This window comes from Garra rufa, chromosome 11 (assembly GCF_049309525.1).
Source record: "Garra rufa chromosome 11, GarRuf1.0, whole genome shotgun sequence".
In the NCBI taxonomy this organism is placed as follows: Eukaryota; Metazoa; Chordata; class Actinopteri; order Cypriniformes; family Cyprinidae; genus Garra; species Garra rufa.
This window is the reverse complement of record NC_133371.1, coordinates 30977079-30996047: the sequence shown is the minus strand read 5'-3', so window position 1 is coordinate 30996047 and position 18969 is coordinate 30977079. Positions and strand designations below refer to the sequence as shown.

The 18969-nt window shown below is 36.9% G+C and overlaps 1 protein-coding gene across 1 annotated transcript in view; it reads right to left on the bottom strand.

The window, feature by feature from the left end:
• Nucleotides 1-18969, bottom strand: part of LOC141345311 (multiple epidermal growth factor-like domains protein 11) — a 54132-nt gene that overhangs the window by 22119 nt on the left and 13044 nt on the right. Inside the window, exon 2 of the mRNA XM_073850178.1 lies at nt 2493-2625. The gene's annotated coding sequence lies outside the window, so the exon portion shown is untranslated. The remainder of the gene's footprint in view (nt 1-2492; nt 2626-18969) is intronic.

The following is an 18969-nucleotide window of genomic DNA, read 5'->3' as shown; positions in this document are numbered from 1 at the left end:
GCCATTTAAACATTTGTTTTTAATACAGTATTACTATTTTACCAAAAATATTAAGTAGTTTTAAACTGTGATAATAATAAGAAATGTTTTTGAGCACCAAATCAGCATTTTAGAATGTTTTTTAAAGAATAATTTGACACTGATAAAATAGATTAAAATTTAGCGTTGACATTACAAGAATTAATTAAAATATATTAAAACAGAAAGCACTTATTTTAAACTGTAATAATATTTCACAGTATTACAGTTGCTCTTACTGTAATTTTGAAAAAAGCAGCCTCTGCAAGCATAAGAAAATTATATAAGGATCAATGACATGACGCCTAAATTTTCTGTCCGATTGCGTTTTTTCAGTTAAAAATTGGTTTAAATATGTTAAAAAAGATGCCATATATATGAAGTACCTCTCCCATGTATGTACTCACTTAAACTTTTCAAAAAACATTAGATATTTGTAATTTTTCTGTTATTCAAAGTGTCAAAATATCATGTGGTGCAACCGTCCAACCATAACTTCTGTTTTGGTAGCATCTTTGAAATTTCCCCAAATTTATTCAATATTTATTCAATCTGCACTATTTGGCATGCTTTCTAATGTGGTTTGTAATCCTGTACAAAATTGCAAAGCATTTGTATTTATATTTCCATCATAATATACAAACAAATTTTGTCCGATGATGTCCATTTGATGAAATATCATGTGGTGCAACCATCAAGAAACTACCATTTGGGACTTTTATGTTGAAATCCATTCAAAGCTAGGGCATTGCATCATGTATCAATTAGCCAAGGACCCATGGACGCATCAAGCAGATTTGTAACTCTCCTTTAAATTTGCAAAAATAACATTTTTATCGGCTAGTATGGCTAGTGGATATCGTGGTATGGCCTCAAAAAACTGAAAAGCAATGAATTAGTTATTTCTACAAGTATTTATTTTTATTATAAATTTCATAGTGACCTTTTGTGGGAAGCTTGCTTGTTTTGTGCAGGTGGCCAATTCTGTGCTTGTAAATTTTGACTGAATTTGAAATATCATGTGGTGCGACCAAATATTATGTGGTGGGAAATACAACAAATACTGTTTTGTAACTCTTTAATGTGGCTCTGACAGATTGCTGTAGCGCCTTAGTTCAAGCAGCACATAAACCGATCATCTCTTCTTCTTTAAAGTTCAAGTCCACTACGTTAATCTACTCTTCTGTCTGATTTGTTCGGATTCTGCATTATGATTGGTCAGATTGCCTGTTAATCAAACTCCTGGCAAAGGGTTAGTTGAGCAGCCAAGATTGGGCAAAGTTGAGAAATAACTGGGGCTTAAGAAATACCTGCAGTTAATGCCATGTGCTGCACTTTTCACATGTCTCTTTAAATATATTTTTAATGATATAAGGTCTTTGTGTCATTTGGAGTGACCAATCATCATGCGGTGTGACCAATAATAGCAATAACTGTATTAAATTAAAAAATAAAATATCTAATTTCTGTGGTTGAAATAAGGATCACTGCTGCAGCATGCTTAAGTAAATGGTATTTTAAAAAAATATATATCAGTTTTATACAATTTACAGGAAAAATAAGTCTAAATACATTTAAAAAGGCAACTCTGAAATTGTAAAACAAAAATATGAGATCATAATTTACAAAAACTCAAAAGATTTTAACACAGGCCAATTTTATGACAGTTATTGACAACACTAAGTGACATTCAAATTATATGAGTGTGTAAAATGACTGCTATAATATGAAATCATTATTTACAAAAACTCAAAAGAAATGCAAATACTTTGTTTCTAAACACTTTAATTACTGAGAACATCTAAAAAAAATGTTAAGCATGTTAGGGAAAGGAATACATTTTTATATTAAATCATGGTTGCACCACATGACATTTTTACGGCTGAAACTAAATTTAAAGGTTAGATTAGGTAGAAAGAGCTCTTTAAAGCAGAATCAAAAACCAATTGCAGGTTCTCATATTTTACAGAGAGTGGCTGTTGATTTGTCCTGCTAACCCTTTAACCAAGGCCAATTTTAAAGCCTGACAGTTATTGACAACACTAAGTGACATTCAAATTATAGGAGTGAATGTAAAATGTCTGCTATAAACATATATGGATGGCAAAAGTAATACGTTGTAAGGAATGATCAGACCGCTTCTTCCATAATGAATTCCATGTATTATGAATCACTGATTTGCGCTGTAAGATCACTTAGCCTTTAATCAAAATGCATCTGTAGCTCTCTGTTATCCCCATAGACTTGCGGTGGTTCTTGAGCATGAAAAAGCTTGTACTTTTGTCATGGCTTTAAGTAGGAGTACCATAATGAGGCATCTGACATCAAATTATTCTGTGCTTCCTCTTGAAGTGCAGGTGACTCTAATGAACACTGATTTCTAAGAATTAAAGCTTCGTGGATTCGACTAGCATAATGGTGATTGCGAACAAGGAGAGACAGGAGCAAAGATGATGGATCCCGGTAGGACTCACCTCAGACCACGGGCTGCAATCCCTGGAGATGTCTGCTGTGGAAGATCACTGCTTGCCCGAACCAGACAACCAGACACAGAAGAGCTGGAGACCAGACAGACCGATAATCAGGCTCAAAGCAAAGAGAGGGCACCTGGGTATTGAGAAAGAGAGAGAAGAAACAGTTAGTGTTCAACTTCAGAACAAGAGAGCACAAGAGAGCAGGGAAAAGGTCTAAACGACAAAAGAGAATAAAAAGGGACACTCAGGAAAGGGACTCGAGCATTAGGAGCTCCCCAATGCAACAGCTGCTAAATCCCCGATATTAAATCTAAAGCGCACCTCCAGTTTGGAGGGGATGAAACATCGGCCTCATTCGCCTCCTGCGAACACACAAGGGTGAGAGCTTACATTACCTTAAGAGCATGAAGTGTCAAAGCCTCTCATCGCCTCGCAAGCGCCACAAGAGCATTCTCAACAATAGCAAAGGAGAACAAGCTATTCACGGCCATTAACGACACAATGACAAGTACCGTCGTGCCGACAGCTTGGGTCTAACTAGGGGCCTCGTATTCCTCAGCCTCATTACGCGGATCTTCATTATGCCCGCGTTGGGCCTTGGGTCATCTACGTGGGGTTCGGGAAAAGATGAGAAAAATAACACTGCGGGTGCAAACAAAAGATTCCGTTTCCTCGCTGTCATCGAGATTCATTATTTATTCTCCTTCTCCTTCAGATTCAGAAGAGGCCGGGCAGAAAGCCGCAGGCGAGGACACGGAGTGGAACAAGAGCAGGAAGACAAGCTGGAAGCACACTGGAGGGGACAGGCTGTCTGGAAGTGACCTCTTCCGCCGCTGTTCTGTCTACATGCTGAAAAGTTCAGCAGTCGGCCTCTAAAGCTACTGGGTCTTGTTTGTCTGTCTAAGTAGTCTGTGGAGCATCACTGAGGCAGAAACGGTTTGAAGATACTATGATGTGACGGAGGTGCAATAATCCACCACTGCTCATGTTCTATTGGATTTACATTAGACTTATTCCTTAGAATCCCGAGGGGAAATTCTACGAACAAATGATGCTCTGAATTTTTCTGTTTATTAGTGGCAACAAGCCTAAGGGTGCAAAATGGGATTGCATATATTACCCCAATGAGGCCCTCAGGGTGGAATGTATAGGCACATCACTGGACTCATTACAGAACATAATGAAGTGTGTAATTGAAAGCTAACTGAATGAAAGGTGAGAGGTAGATTGAACCGAAAGTGGAATTTCCATTTGAAAGAAGCTAACTCTGTAAATAATACAACTGAACAGTGCAGAAGGACTGTATCTTGCTATCACAAGGCCATTCACGTAGATTTACATTTTTAGCATCACAGTGTTGAATTATAGGGTAAGGGCTGAGAACAGTAATTTTGTTAGGTATTGTCACAAAAACAGTAATTTTAAAAACAGTAATTTTGTTAGGTATTATCACAATTAGTTTTCTATTTTCGTATGTAATGTATTCATGTGATGCAAAGCTGAATTTTCAGCAGACATTACTTCAGTCTTAAGTGTTCCTTCAGAAATCCTTCTAATATACTGATTTGGTAATGTTAAAATCAGTTTTGCTTCTCAATATTTTCGAAAACCATGACACATTTCTGTGACTGTCCAGAATTCCTTAAAAGTTAAAAAGAACATTTATTTGAAATGTTTTTAGGGTGTCTTATGTCGTTGGAATCTGTGGCTCAAAAGCTACTTTTGCAAACTAGTCCTAGGTTTTTCACCTGATCAGAACCAAACCATTGCAGAAAGATTCTCTGGAAAGTGAATATCAATAATTATCCAAAAAAAGTCGAACTTTCAACTCACCATCACAAAGGGACGATAAAACATTCAAACAAACATGGCCGCTTTTACTAAAACAGCTATAACTTTTGAACGGAATGAGATATCTTTGCCAAACTCAGAACCTGTATGTAAGACTTGAATCCAAGGTTACGTGAAAGACATCGTGGAACTTGGCCACTTGGTGGCACTATAAAAGGGAAAAAAACATAAAAATGGCTATAACTAGTGATGCTCCGATTGATCGGCCACTGATCATGATCGGCCGATATTGGCTTAAAATAGCTTGATCGGCAAACCCCAAAAGCGTCTATCAAAAAAGCCGATCACTTGATGTAAATTACTCGTGCAACTTTTTCACACGTGCATGCACGGCGCACAGGTAAACAACAGCAGAGCGGAGCTTACCAGTGGCAACATGCAACATGAGTACTAAATTCCTTATTTGTTTTGTAAGGGTAGTCTTGTTATTGGGCATGTGACTAAGTCAGAGCGTGTACAGAGCGCTGACTGTAGTTCTGCCGGAGCCGTTCAAGTTTACTTTCGGTTTCATTCTCTGCTATCTTCAGTGAATGGTAAATGTGCGTGCTTGATTGTAAATGAATGTATCTTTCTATACCCGTCATATTGCAATAATGTTACCGCTGTATGTCTGATTGTTGTCATCAGTTCATGTTGTAGTTCAGTTCATATAGAATGAGGAGAAACGGTGCCCGTGTAATTCACGTGCGTATATTTAGCGCCATTTTATCGCATTGCAATTCTAATTAACGCATATAGATGTTACTGAGGTGAATGTTTATGTTTCCTATATACAGACGGATTCTGATATATCATATTTAATACAGTCTAAACCACATTTTACTACCTTTATCCTAATGACTGTGCAATGCTGTATAATATAATCCTTACATCATCTTAAAAAGCAGCTACAAATAACAAGCAAAGAACATTTACATTATCAAACAACTTCATCACTAACTAGTGTTGCCTAGTCTAGTGCGAGGTGCACTTTAAAAAACACTAACTATGTGTTATCTCTAACTATGGTTGATACACGATACTATCGTCTACAACCCTAACTTGGTTGTTCTTCAAGATCTTGACTGTAGCCTATTTCTACAGTTGTTTTTTTTAAAATATAGTTAATTTAGAGTTAGTTTCATTTCTACAAATGGTGCAAACTCTGCTAGATTATAGATCAAAGATTTCCATTCCCCTGCCATTCTGTGATCGGCAGTGATCGGCGATCGGCAGATCATGATCTTGGTGATCGGTAATCGGTGATCGGCCCCAAAAATGCTGATCGGAGCATCTCTAGCTATAACTACACCTATTTTGAGCACCTATTAGACAAGGTTAATGGAGTTCGATCAGAACAAATCTGTGGGCCTGTTTGACTTATGGCCCTAAAGGTCTGTGAGAAATTTGAAAGAAATCAGTCACTGGGAGGGCAATATCACATTTTTCAAGGGTGTAAACAATTGTATATTGCTTGTTTTTTCTCACATACATACAATATTCGTATCATATGATAGACCTCCTTATTCCGAACAACTTTGCCTCTAGAACCGCTGCTGTCAATCAAATAGTTTGTTAAATGATTGAGAAAATGTAAAACAAATCTATATTTCCAAATTAGTTATAGGTTTTTCGCTCAGTGTAGAAAACACACTGCAGTACAATTCTCTGGAATCTTTAGGTCAACAATTATCCAAAAAATTGTTGAAATTTACCCTTTGGGAAGCTATAATGGGGTTGTTTAGAAAAGGGGCCTGTTCAAATATACCCAAAAGCCTATAAAGCCTACACAAAAACTCAAAACTTTACCTAGTGAGCACATGCGACAAGTGAACTAAATAAACATGCAATGTTTTAGGGAGATCGGACCACAGCTGGTGCTATAACAGTCATAAATGTTAAAAACATAAAATTTCTATGGCAAATTACCTGGTTTTGCTAAAAATGCTTTTTTAAATCTTTGATTTAGGTGGTTACAGGATGGTGAAATATATGTAATATCTTTTTTAAATATGTGCTGAAATATCTTTAAGTGCTTAAACCCTAATTAATCGCTGTCACTTTTGATTAATTTAATGCATCCTTGCAAAATTTTAATTTTTAGTGTTTTTTATTCCTTTTTTAGTATTCTACGTTTATTTAGCTAGACAAATTTTAATATCAGACATTTATCATAATCAGCCCTAGCATGACAATAATTAATCGACTAAAAGGTACTGAAATTTTAATATCATGCATCTCTACTATAGTCAGGTAGCATTTGTTTAAAACATTACACCTCCACCATACTTCAAGATTAATCTTTGAATAAAACCTCTCAGACAAACACCTTAGTGTTATTGAAATGACAAAATGCATTAGGCTCTGTTCGGCTGCCATGTATTTCAACGGTTGTAGTATTACATGACAACCATGAGACAAATGGGTAACTAAAAGTATTTCACCTGAGACTGTGATACTGAAATATGAAGCCATGCCATTTTACTTCTCATTAATGAGTCTGTGCACATAGAACAATAACCTAAAACTCAGATCAATATGGTGGGCCACAATGAGTATTTGTTGTCTCCTCTGCCTGTCTGGCATTCACAATAGGAACAACATGTTTCATTGTCTCCTTTTCACACACTAAAGATCATCTTCATAAAACTAAAACTCCCTTTTGGATTCTTTTATTCTGCTGCACTTATTTTTGGGCTTTGGGATACAACAGTGCAGCAGTGTTCATAGACTTTGTGGTACATGAAGTACCAGGTGATGCTCTGTGTCCAGACTCTCGGGAGAAAAAGGGTCCTTTAAAAGACTCAAACCAACTCTGTATTCCCACCTTGTCAACCAAAGGAGACATTGACATGATTCAGGACATGCACGTATTAGAGCTCAATGCAATTAACCGACCAATTCCCTGATCCCCCTGCATCTGAGCCCCTCTGTGAGTGATGGTATGGGTCTGCTGGCAGCTCTCTCAACGATAAAGTAAAATCAACCCATCTACTCAGACAGGAGTCATGACCGCATCTTAAGTTTATGTCAGCATGTCACCATGCTATGGTTATTTATTTCTGTCCTCATTTAGAAGAAGCTACTGACCATTTACATATAATCATTTAGAAACGTAAGGGGTTGCTGACGTTGGAGTAAAGACGCAGATTACAACAGCCGACATGATACTTATCGTCAGAATTTCAGTAATGATTGATTTTATATACAGAATAATCTTCTACTGTACGTTTCCATCCGTCACATGGTTTCTGTCTTCATATACAAAACAACTTTTGTTAACACCAAATGCTGCATTTACAACTGTGTTGCACTGAAGTCAGTGCTTACGTGTTCATTTATAAAGTAATGTCCTACGGCAGCCAGTGAAGCTGAGCTCAGATGATAAGTAGGACAAAGAGGAGGATGTGGAGAAAGAGAGCTAAGTTTTTCTCACATAGTTTTTCCTCAGGTTTATCTCATGAATTGACTGTTCAGACTAAGGTCGCATTAGACCTGAATGAATTAGGAAGTGGCCCAAATCAGAAATGAATTGATCTGATGTGGTTCGTGCTGTTAAAGGATTAGTTCACTTCCAGAATTAAAATATCCTGATCATTTACTCACCCCCATGTTATCCAAGATCATGTCTTTCTTTCTTTTGTCAGTTGAAAGGAAATTAAGGTTTTTGAGGAAAACATTCCAGAATTTTTCTTTATATAGTGGACTTCAGTGGTGCCTACTGGGTTGAAGGACCAAATTGCAGTTTCAATGCAGCTCCAAAGGGCTCTACACAATCCCAGCCAAGGAGTAAGGGTCTTATCTAGTGAAACAATTGATCATTTTCTCAAGAAAATTAGAAATTTATATATTTTTTAACCACAATTTTTTGGATATTTTTTGGAAGATGACTGATCGTTTTGCTAGATAAGACCCTTATTCCTTGCCTGGGATTGTGTAAATCCCTTTGAAACTGCAATTTGGACCTTCAACCTGTTGTTTCCCTTTGAGGTCCACTATATGGAGAAAAATCGTGGAATGTTTTTCTCAAAAAGAAGAAACACGAACATCTTGGATGACATGGGGGTGCTTTGAAGTCTTTGAAGAAGTCTCTTGTGCTTGTCTGCGTTCATTTGATCAAAAATACAGTAAAAACAGTAATATTGTGAAATATTATTACTAGGGCTGTAACGATTACTTGTTTCTATTCAAGTGTTCGATTTAAACAATCTGCGATTGCATTTTGGCTGTGTCCAGTAATCCGCAAAATACCGGAAGTGGCAAATTCCACGTTAAAACCATTTAAAAATCATAATAAAGCATAATGCTATTAAGAATTCACAAACGCTACGATTCAATTAAAGAAATATATGCGCTTTATTAATTTACATGTGTGTAGGTTATGTACGTGCATCTAAGAGCGGCTCTGTTCACAGTAAATGCTGCTACACAAACTGTTATCATTAACGTGTGGAGCGTCTCAAACTCCATCTCTGCATGTGGTTGTGAGTTTAAAGTCCCCCTGTAGTGAAAATCAAGTTTTTTATGTTGTTTATTTGTCTATGTTTTAGACAAACCATGTGCCAATCCATTAATCAACACCACTGCTTAGTGTTTTCTCCTTAAAACTGTGGTTTCTTAAAGGCTTTCCCAGAAATGCGCTTTGAAACGGTTCTTTTTATGCTACGTCACAAAATTCAATAACCAATCACGTCAATGGATAGATTCATATCATTAGCATGCAAAATATACCAATAGGATTACCAGCACGAAACCAAAACTTAAATAGAGCAAAACCACTAACCGTTAACTTGAATAATAACCCATGGCAACAGTGTAAAAGTCAGAAGCACCCCATATTGGTGTCTGCACTTCAGGCTTCATTCGAGCCTTTAAGGCATTTTGAGGACACAACATCATCAAGTAAGTAACTTTAAGGAATGTTACAGTATCCACTATAGTTGTCCGCCAGTCAAAACATAGTTTTATCAGTCATTATCCATGTATCGGCATTATATCGTGTTTACTACAGTTAAGTTCAGTTAGTGGATGGATCAGGAGGCTCTGGCTGGTGCGAGTGAGTGGAGGCGGGGCTCATTTGCATATTCATAGATCCGCATATAGTAAATAAGGCAAGGGGGGCAGACATTACATTCAAGCTGTTTTAAGGCATGAGAAAATTATTTTCACAAGAAAAACATTTAAATATGCAATTTTGATGATCAAAGATAAGTTTTAAAGGATAAAATTTTTGACTACAGGGGGACTCTAAGTTTATTATAACGTTTGTCTGGAAACACGACATGCACTATTTCATCAGATATGTAAGGTAAATAATTTAAAAACCTACGCAAACACAGGAGAACACATCATGATATTTCTTAATTATGCTAACTGTCATTGCGATTTCAAAATAAAAGTTTAAACTCTCAATCTGAATTTACACGTTTTGATGTCCACATATATTTAAGAAATTACAGTGGCTGTAGCTTTTCTATCATAAAGAAATGGCCAAATAGTAAAGATTGAGTGGACATTCGAATTAAATGTTGTTGAGTCAATATTAAAGAAGGATTAGATCGTGCAGTAAAATGTAAAAACAATCGTCAGGCTTTTGGCGCCCTCTGCAGTCATTTATTATATTGCGTTCTATTGTTTATAATACATTATGTATTTGAACAGTTTGTTCAATAAAACCATATGATTACCTGATTTTGACACTTTATTAGAACTAATTATTGCCTCAATGCTATTATATATGTATTTTAAGTCATTTAAAAGGCTATTGTTCACTTAGGTCTATTTTTATATTAGCCTACTACAAAAAAATGTATTTTTTGCCCTAATTATCACGATTTAAAATAACTGCCTTTAAACTAAAATTCAGTGTCACATAATCAGAAATCATTTTTAATGATCTGAAGCTCAAGAGACAGGTCTTATTATTATCCGTGTAGAAAACAGCTGTGCAGCTTACTGTAATATTTTTGTGCAAATCAACATTTTTTTTTATTTATCCTTACTGATTAGTATTCATTTATTAAAAAAAAAAACTAAATCTTACTGAACTTCAGTGTTTTGAACAATAAGACTTTGTTTTCATATCACTGACTTTGTTTACATTTTGTAAATCCAGTTTGAATTCAATGTGTTTGCAGATTCTGAATGTACTGTTTATATACCTGCAGACCTACTGGAAATGTTTACATACATTTGCGTCATACATATTACATTTTCTGCGCATATGAAGAGTAATATTTAGTGTCAGTGTTACCATAGCACTGTGAAGCTTGTGAGACCTGTCAGTGTTCCTGTCACGAGAAAGCAACAGCGTCAGCTGATTAAAGAATTTTGGCAACTCAGCATGGCAGCCCAGTGCATAATTGGCTGGTTTGCCTTAAATTATGCCAAGAAAGCTTTCTCCTCATTTTTTTTAACTTTACTTAACAGATGTGGGTTTTAGAAGCATCTTCCTAAAATTCTATCTTGCTTAAACTAAACCACAATTACTTGAGAAATCATGTTTTAATCCATTTGTATAAAATAGTCAGATTCAAAGTTTCACATGCTAATTAATAATATATGTACAGGATTATTTAAAAAGCAAATGGAAAACATAATATCTGAGGTTCTTTTCATTACAACTTTGCCCTGCACATAAACATATCTACTGAAGAGCAGTGTGGATTTATAATAAGATGAGCAAATAATCAGAAGACTGTAACTAGTGGTAACTCAAGCAAAAAAATAATAAGGTACTCTGATTATCACTAAAGCTGTTTTCAACCAAAAGGTCACAGACTTTCTCACATGAACCATGTGATTGACCCTGAAGGATCTAACTGTTAAGATAGCCTTGTCTTGTCTCATTTAGAAGCATGGACCATTAAGAGTTCCATGGTCTGTTAAATTGGAGCAGCCAAGTAATTCCTTCCTCTATCTGACTGATCAGTGTGTGTGTTTGGAACCTAAATGCTCATGCTTCCTTTACTTCTAAGCACATATTAGTTCAACAGGTACTAATCTGTCCTGATTTATTGTCCTAAAACTTTCAAGCGCTATCAATCTTCTGAAACACTTGTTACAAAAACTGCCAAATGCGTTAAAAAAATATATATATATTTTACAAAGGGCAAACAAACAGAGTCAACAGATAAGCCAATCTTTTGATCAGCAGCACTCCGTCCTGAATGAAGTAAGTGTGGATAAGCAAGCGTGGAACTGAAAAACACAGCAGGGAAATTTAGCGAATGCTCTAGGTCACTTAATTCTGGGGACATGGATTATTCATGTGGCAACCACTGATCATCATGACCCTCATAAATCAAACAATGTGGCTTCTCGCACCACCACTGCGCCCGGTTACATCCTGCTAATCTCAACGCCATCCTTCATCACTATAACCTTACCTTATCCGCAGTCTGCACCCCAAGACAGAACTGAGTTTGAGGGGACAGGCCTTTCACGCTGATCTTATTTTACCTGTTTATGCAAAGAACAATGCAAACTTGATCTCTCCTGTCATGCTGTGTGCTCTACTCCTGCATAGGCTATCACAGGCCTCCAGGCATCTGACTCAGGACACCTGGTTGTAGCACATTGGATGCCACAGGCTTACAGGAGACTAAATATAATTTAGGCCATGTTTATCTCTGGCATTAACATCTATCCGATCACAAGCGGTCAACTGAGACTATTGTGCATCTAAAAAGCATCTTCGGTGACCACTTGGGATTGGAGGGTCTCTGATTTCATATATACATCAGTTATGAGAAGGCACCTCAATGCATATTGATGAGTAGGGATGGGCGGTTTTTCTGATTTTATTGATTCAGCCGAATTTAATGTTTTGCCACGATTTTATTTTTTAGAAATCAAGAAATCACGAATAGAAATATTACCAAACGTTGCAATTAGACACTTTGACAACGTGCCAATAATAACGAAAGAAAGTAAAGAAAAAAGAACAATCCAACCGCATGTCGGCGTACGTGATTAACCGCTCATGTGTGAATAGTGTTGCCAAGTCCGTGGTTTTCCCGCGGAATTGGGCTACTTTCATAGTTTACGCGGGTTAAAGCGGCCCCAAAAATGTAATATTAAGCCCCTGGAATGCTCATTTTATCAGAGGAACCCCACCACAAAACATGTATTTTACCCCCTGGAACGAATTTTTTTTTTTTTTTACCGGAGGACCCCTTTCTCAATTGGGTGGGTTTTGTTATGAAAACCTGGCAACCCTGTATGTGACACGCTCATATCGCTAGGCGCCAGTCACACAGAATGCGCTCTTGTGTTGACAAAGATGTGACATGGGCATTGGAATAGGAAAAACATGCAAGAAGATGCATATGAACTTCTTATAACTTGAGCGCCGTATTTTTTAGAATGCATAAGATGCTGCAGGAGACGTGAGTGCAACAGTCAAACGCATCTATAGGGGCGTTTCCATTTCAGATTTGCGCAAAACTTGGGTATTTTATAAATGTAGATTAAAAAGTATTGCAAAATGACGACATTTCCATTAACCAATGTTATGCGACTAAAACGTAATTTTTCCCTTCTGCGATAAGTCATGGCAACGGATTTTTGTGGGATTTTGGCTATATTTAATCGAATGTGACCTGTAAATGCGAAAAAAAAAATGTTTCCATTGCTCTTTTGTGAAATATTCCTTTTTTGAATCGCCTGAAAAACCACCTCATGTCAGCATAAAAACATTTTTGCGATATATGGGAGTTTTTGTGCAATTGACGATATATGGAAGTTTTCAATTCGCAATTTCATTTTGCTTAATTTAAGGGGTAATGGAAACGCAGCTAATGTCTACATAAGCTTAAATGTCCAGTGGTAAAAATAACTTGACCATTTTTAATAAACAGCAGTGCGACAGCATTATAATGAAAGACTGCTAATAATAAACTGTAAAGACAGATCAACAACTTCACTTGAGCATAACAACAAAGAAAGCAATGATTACAATCATTATTGAAGTATTAATGAAGAAAACAAGAAGTTTGAAGGCAAAAAAACAGACAAGATCAACAATAATGAGGGATATATTTAACAGCTCTCAGCCTGTTAATGCACCTTGTGCTCATTTGCTATTTCAGTATGGCACACCCTACCTTGTGTCAAACACACCAAGTGTTACAGTCTTAATTGGATTTATTTTAAGCAAGTGACTGAGACCCTTCTTCCTGAACTCAGTGCTGTTCCAGAGTTATGATTCATAATGTCTACAGAAAAAAGCTTAATTAAGCAGAATAAAAAGTCAATAAGGTCGTATTACAGCCTTTCTGCAATCAAATGCATTTGCTTGTTTGATAATTCGGTGAAAATGAATAACACATGAGTTATTGACCAGTCTTCATATTGTCACAAGCTTTACACCCACACAAGCCTTGACACGGCATCCCGCTGCCCCAGTCAGAGGGCGACGGCAGGGGTCCCTTGTCTCCTCACCAACCCCCAGCAGGCTCCAAACAAGCTCGCCACAGCCCAGTCAATTACTTCCCCTGCGACTTCTCACATAATAATAGGATCGTATGCATCTGGTACATGTCATCTAGCAAATTAGAACAAATTAGCAGCGTGTCGGCGAAGGAGGCGGCGCTATGTTTGTATACGAAACACCTTCACACTTTCAGGTGCAGCCTTCAGACAGAAAATGACAGTGGAATATTAAAGCTCTTAGGATCTGGTTGTAGTGCCTTGATCGGTTGTTGCTTTATAGTTCCGGCAGACTCTCGGGCCAGAGCTTAAGTCAGCACGAGCGCAGTAGGGCAAGGTATGGAGAGGGGTGGAGAGAAAAAGGTGAAAAGGAAAGATACGGAGAGGTAGGGAAGCAGGCTGAGCGGCTCGCCATGAAATGCTGAAACAACAGCATGGCTGCCAGGGCAATTTTACAGCTCAGTGGTTTCACACCTCAGCCGTCGCCCTTCCAACTCTGAACATCCAAGTCCATTCTGCGTCTTCATTTATTTGGTGTCAGCGTCCGAGGACGCGCGAGGCTCGGCGTGGATCAGGAGCCCGTCCCAAATGTCTTCGGATAAGTGGTGTGTGAAGCCGACAAGAGAGTGGAGAGCAAGAAAAAAAGGCAATATTCGGCTTCCCGAAACCGTGCTACGGGTGACTCTCTCCTACATTCGGTGAATCATTATTAATGAGCTTCGAACACAAAATACACGCCCAGATCAGCCTCGGCACATTTGCTTCAAACTTGATTTAAGCGAAGCTGTCCATCTTTGGCTTAGTCCTTGCAGGACAGATAAACGCATTCAGTCTAAATCTAAATGTCTAGTGAAAATAACCAACGAGGGCGGCGATCTATAGTGTCCCTCAGCTGGAGGCCGATCTTTAAAATTGGACTTTTTGGGCACGTCATGAATTCATGCGAAACAATCCACTGAGTAAAAATAGCTTGCTACACTGCTTCCCTTCTAAACTTTGACTTTGTCAAGGTCAAAGCTGTGAGCTAATGGTTTATTAACCTGCGCTGTTGCTGCTGCACTATCGACAGGGAAGTAAAAACCTATGATCGTGACATGAGTGTGTGAAATATGGCTGTATGATTGGGGTACTTAAAAGACTAAGAATAAGGTTGATGTGCCCTGGCTTTGGAGAGGTGACATATTCGCTCCATCTACTGTACCCACACTATTAAATATACATGCTCAATTCATTGCAAAGTCCTCCTTTAAGTCCTTGAGCAGCAATGGGGGGTTACATTTTACAAGTAATTGTAGTTTTAGAAAGTGTCGTAAATACATAAATTAGTTTTTAAATTTTCAAAATTAATACTTAAATTAAATGTAAAAAAGGTAAGAGCAACATAATTGTAACAAGATTTTTTTCTGTTGGTTGTGCACAAGAATTATAAAAAAGTAACTATTATTAAAAACGTAATATTTGTGTATGTGATGTACAAAATACACTTAAGCCACAGCTGTGAAAAGTTGAACAGTAAGATTTGTAATGTTTTTTAAAAAGTCTCTTCTGCTCACCAAGCCTGCATTTATTTGATCCAAAGTATGACATTTTTACTATTTAAAATAGCTGTTTTCGATTTGATTATATTTGAAAATATAATTTATTTCTCTAATTTCAAAGCTGAATTTTTAGCATTATTACTCCAGTCACATTGGCTGATTGGCTGCTCAGAAACATTTGTGACCCTGGATCACAAAACCAGTCTTAAGTAGCACGGGTATATTTGTAGCAATAGCCAAAAATACATTGTATGGGTCAAAATTATCGATTTTTCTTTTATGCCAAAAATCATTAGCATATTAAGTAAAGATCATGTTCCATGAAGATATTTTGTACATTTTCTACCATAAATATATAAAAACTTGATTTTTGATTAGTATTATGCATTGCTAAGAACTACATTTGGACAACTTTTAAGGCGATTTTCTCAATATTTAGATTTTTTTCCACCCTGAGATTCCAGGTTTTCAAATAGTTGTATCTCAGACAAAGATTGTCCTGTTTTAACAAACAATATATCAAAGGAAAGCTTATTTACTCAGCTTTCAGATGACGTAAGAATCTCAATTTCGACAAATTTACACTTATGACTGGTTTTGTGGTCCAGGGTCACATTTGTTATTATTATGCTGAAAACGGCTTGAACGAGTTGAAGTTTTCAGGTCTGTTTGATGAATAGAAAGTTAAGAAGAACAGCAATTATCTGAAATAGAAATCGTTTGTAACATTGTAAATGTCTTTATCATCACTTTTGATCAATTTAAAGCATCCTTGCTAAATAAAAGTTTTAATTTCTTTAAAAAAATACTGACTCCAAGCTTGAATGGTATAGTGTATAGTGTTACAAAAAAATGACTGTTTTAAACACTGATATTAATAACAAAAAATGTTTCTTGAACAGCTAATCAGCATATTAGAATGATTTCTGAAGGATCATGTGACACTAAAGACTGAAGTAATGATGCTGAAAATTTAGCTTTGATCACAGGAATAAATTACATTTTAAAATGTATTCTAATAGAAAACAGTTATTTTAAATAGTAAAAATATTTCAAAATTGTACTGTTTTTGCTGTACTTTGGATCAAATAAATGCAGGCTTGGTGAGCAGAAGAAAAGACTTTAGAAAAAATTTTAAATCTTACTGTTCAAAAACGTTTGACTGCTAGTCAAAAGTTATATGTGACGTCATATGGGTCAATTTGCAAATTTCTGAAGGTGCAAAAAAATCCAAATACTGAGAAAATCACCATTTAAGTTGTTCAAATGAAGTTCTTGGCAATGCATATTACTAATCAAAAATTAAGTTTTGATATATTTACAGTAGGAAATTTACTAAATGTCTTCATGGAACATGATCTTTACTTATTATCCTAATGATTTCTGCCACAAAAGAATATCAATAAATTACATTTACCCTTACAATGTATTTTATTTTGTATTGAGTTTTGTGGTCCAGGGTCACATATATGTCCATAATAATGAATTTACTTTTTATTACCAATATAAAAAAATACTTGCAAGTCAAGCATAGCGACTGTACTTTACACTAAAAACAATTATGTTGAAAGATTTTTCACTCAGAAACGGCAAGTACATTTCAGAGAGAATTACAAAGAAAACATTTGCATATTTATTTTGAGGTAGAATAACTAAAATAGTATTTTCCTGTAAAATGCACTCAAAAGTCACATTCATTAATGTTTTCTTATTCTTCAGTGTATTGAAGAGTCTCACGCACTTGATGATGAGGGAAAAAAATACCACGAAAGTACCTCAGTGCATTATTAAAACAACGTTAGTTATGAATAACACAATATTTTGTTCATTTTTAAATGTGATGTTCCCCAACACTGTCCTTGAGCACTAAACACGAAGACACCTCTGCCAATAATAGACTGTCATACAAAAACACCTAAAGTAGTTGGAGGAGAGTGCACCACACACACACACACACACACACACATGCACGCACGCACAAACTCAAGAATGCATTAACACAACTGCTTCTCAGAACTTGGCTGAGTGACACAGAATGTGAGAATTCATTAGGAGCAAATGTAGTCCATAGAAAGGAACATCTGAGAAGAATCATCTGATGAGCATTATTGCAGTCTTGCGCAAAGCGAGGTAGTGCGATTAATCTCGCACCTCTTCCAACGCTGCGGCTTCCTCCGCACAGGTCATTACGAGGGATCCCTCACCACACACAGGCAAACAAATGAGCCATTACCGCCATCACTCAGGCTCCAATTAAACAACCCGTGCAGCCCTTGCTCCTCACAATCACTGCCAATTAAAGCCCAACTGTGTGAATTCCAACACCACTAATTACATGAACGTGATAGAACTTTCTGACATTCCTCTCGAAAATTAATTTACAATATTGTTCAAAATTAATAATTAAAATGTGCTCTGCCCAAGGTAAGCCACTGTGCGCGTTCGTGTGAATTAAATCACGTTTTCTCATAGGTTTAAAGCCAAAAACTCACAAAGAATGTTTCAAGGTAAAGTGCAATTATTAAATCACAGTAAATGTGTCTTGTCTAGGAGTAATTTGCGGTGGCGGCAAAAGCAGAAGTGTTAGATATTTAAAAGCTAATGATTAAATCCTACCCTAATATCTGAACACTTGACCCCATGAGGTGGCCCGTTAAAAAACTACATTTAGTCCCAAAAAAGTTTTCTCTTAAGATAACTTACCGGTAACTCTTTCACTCAATCCGTTCTCCTTGGCGAACTCCAAAAAGACAGCTGAAGGGACAATCCACGGGTACCAATAGTAGTAGCTCTCATCACCACCTCTATTCGCATAAGCGAGACTGATAGGAGTAAAAGTGGCCTGGTCAGAGATCACTGAATTATTCATATGACTGGCAGGTGTTGTTGATAGGGCAGCTCTTCTGCATTTCCAAGTCCCAGGTGTGGTTTTAACAGCTCTATGTTCACAGCCCTGCCTATAGCCGCCATTGATTGCAGGCTAAAGACCCTGCTGCTGAATAAGCAAAGGAGCTTTACATAGTGGCACATGGTGCATCGCACCAATAACACTACAGATCCATCACAGCTCATGACACCCACTGGTACAGGGAGGAGGGACGGGCATCCAATTGTACCTCTGGGTTTAAAGTAAAAGACAGTGCAAAGAATAAATGACATTCAAACAGGACTGTTCAGCATGATTGAAGCTAATCTAATATCCCACCGTGCTTCTGATGACCGCTGACTCGGGAGACACGGATTTGAGTACAATACAAAGCTGCAATAAAAAAGCATCTGGACTCTGTGGAGTCATACATAATAATGTGACTCTGAAGTACATGTTTCCCAAAACTTAAGAGAATGACATTTCTTTCAAAAATTGGATCACACTAATGCTTTACTGGTTAAAAGGGATAGTTCATCTAGAAATGAAAATTCTGTTCTTAATTTCTCACCCTCATGTCATTCCAAACCTTCATCTTCAGAACACAAATTAAGATATTTTTGATGAAATCCAACAGCCTTCTGACCCCAATGCAACTGACACGTTCAAGGCCCAAGAAGACAGAAAGCACATATTTAAAATAATCCATGTGACATCCGTGGTTCAACCCTAATTTTATGAAGCTATGAGAATACCTTTTGTGTGCAAAGAAAACAAACATAATGATTTATTCAGCAATATCTTAGTCTTC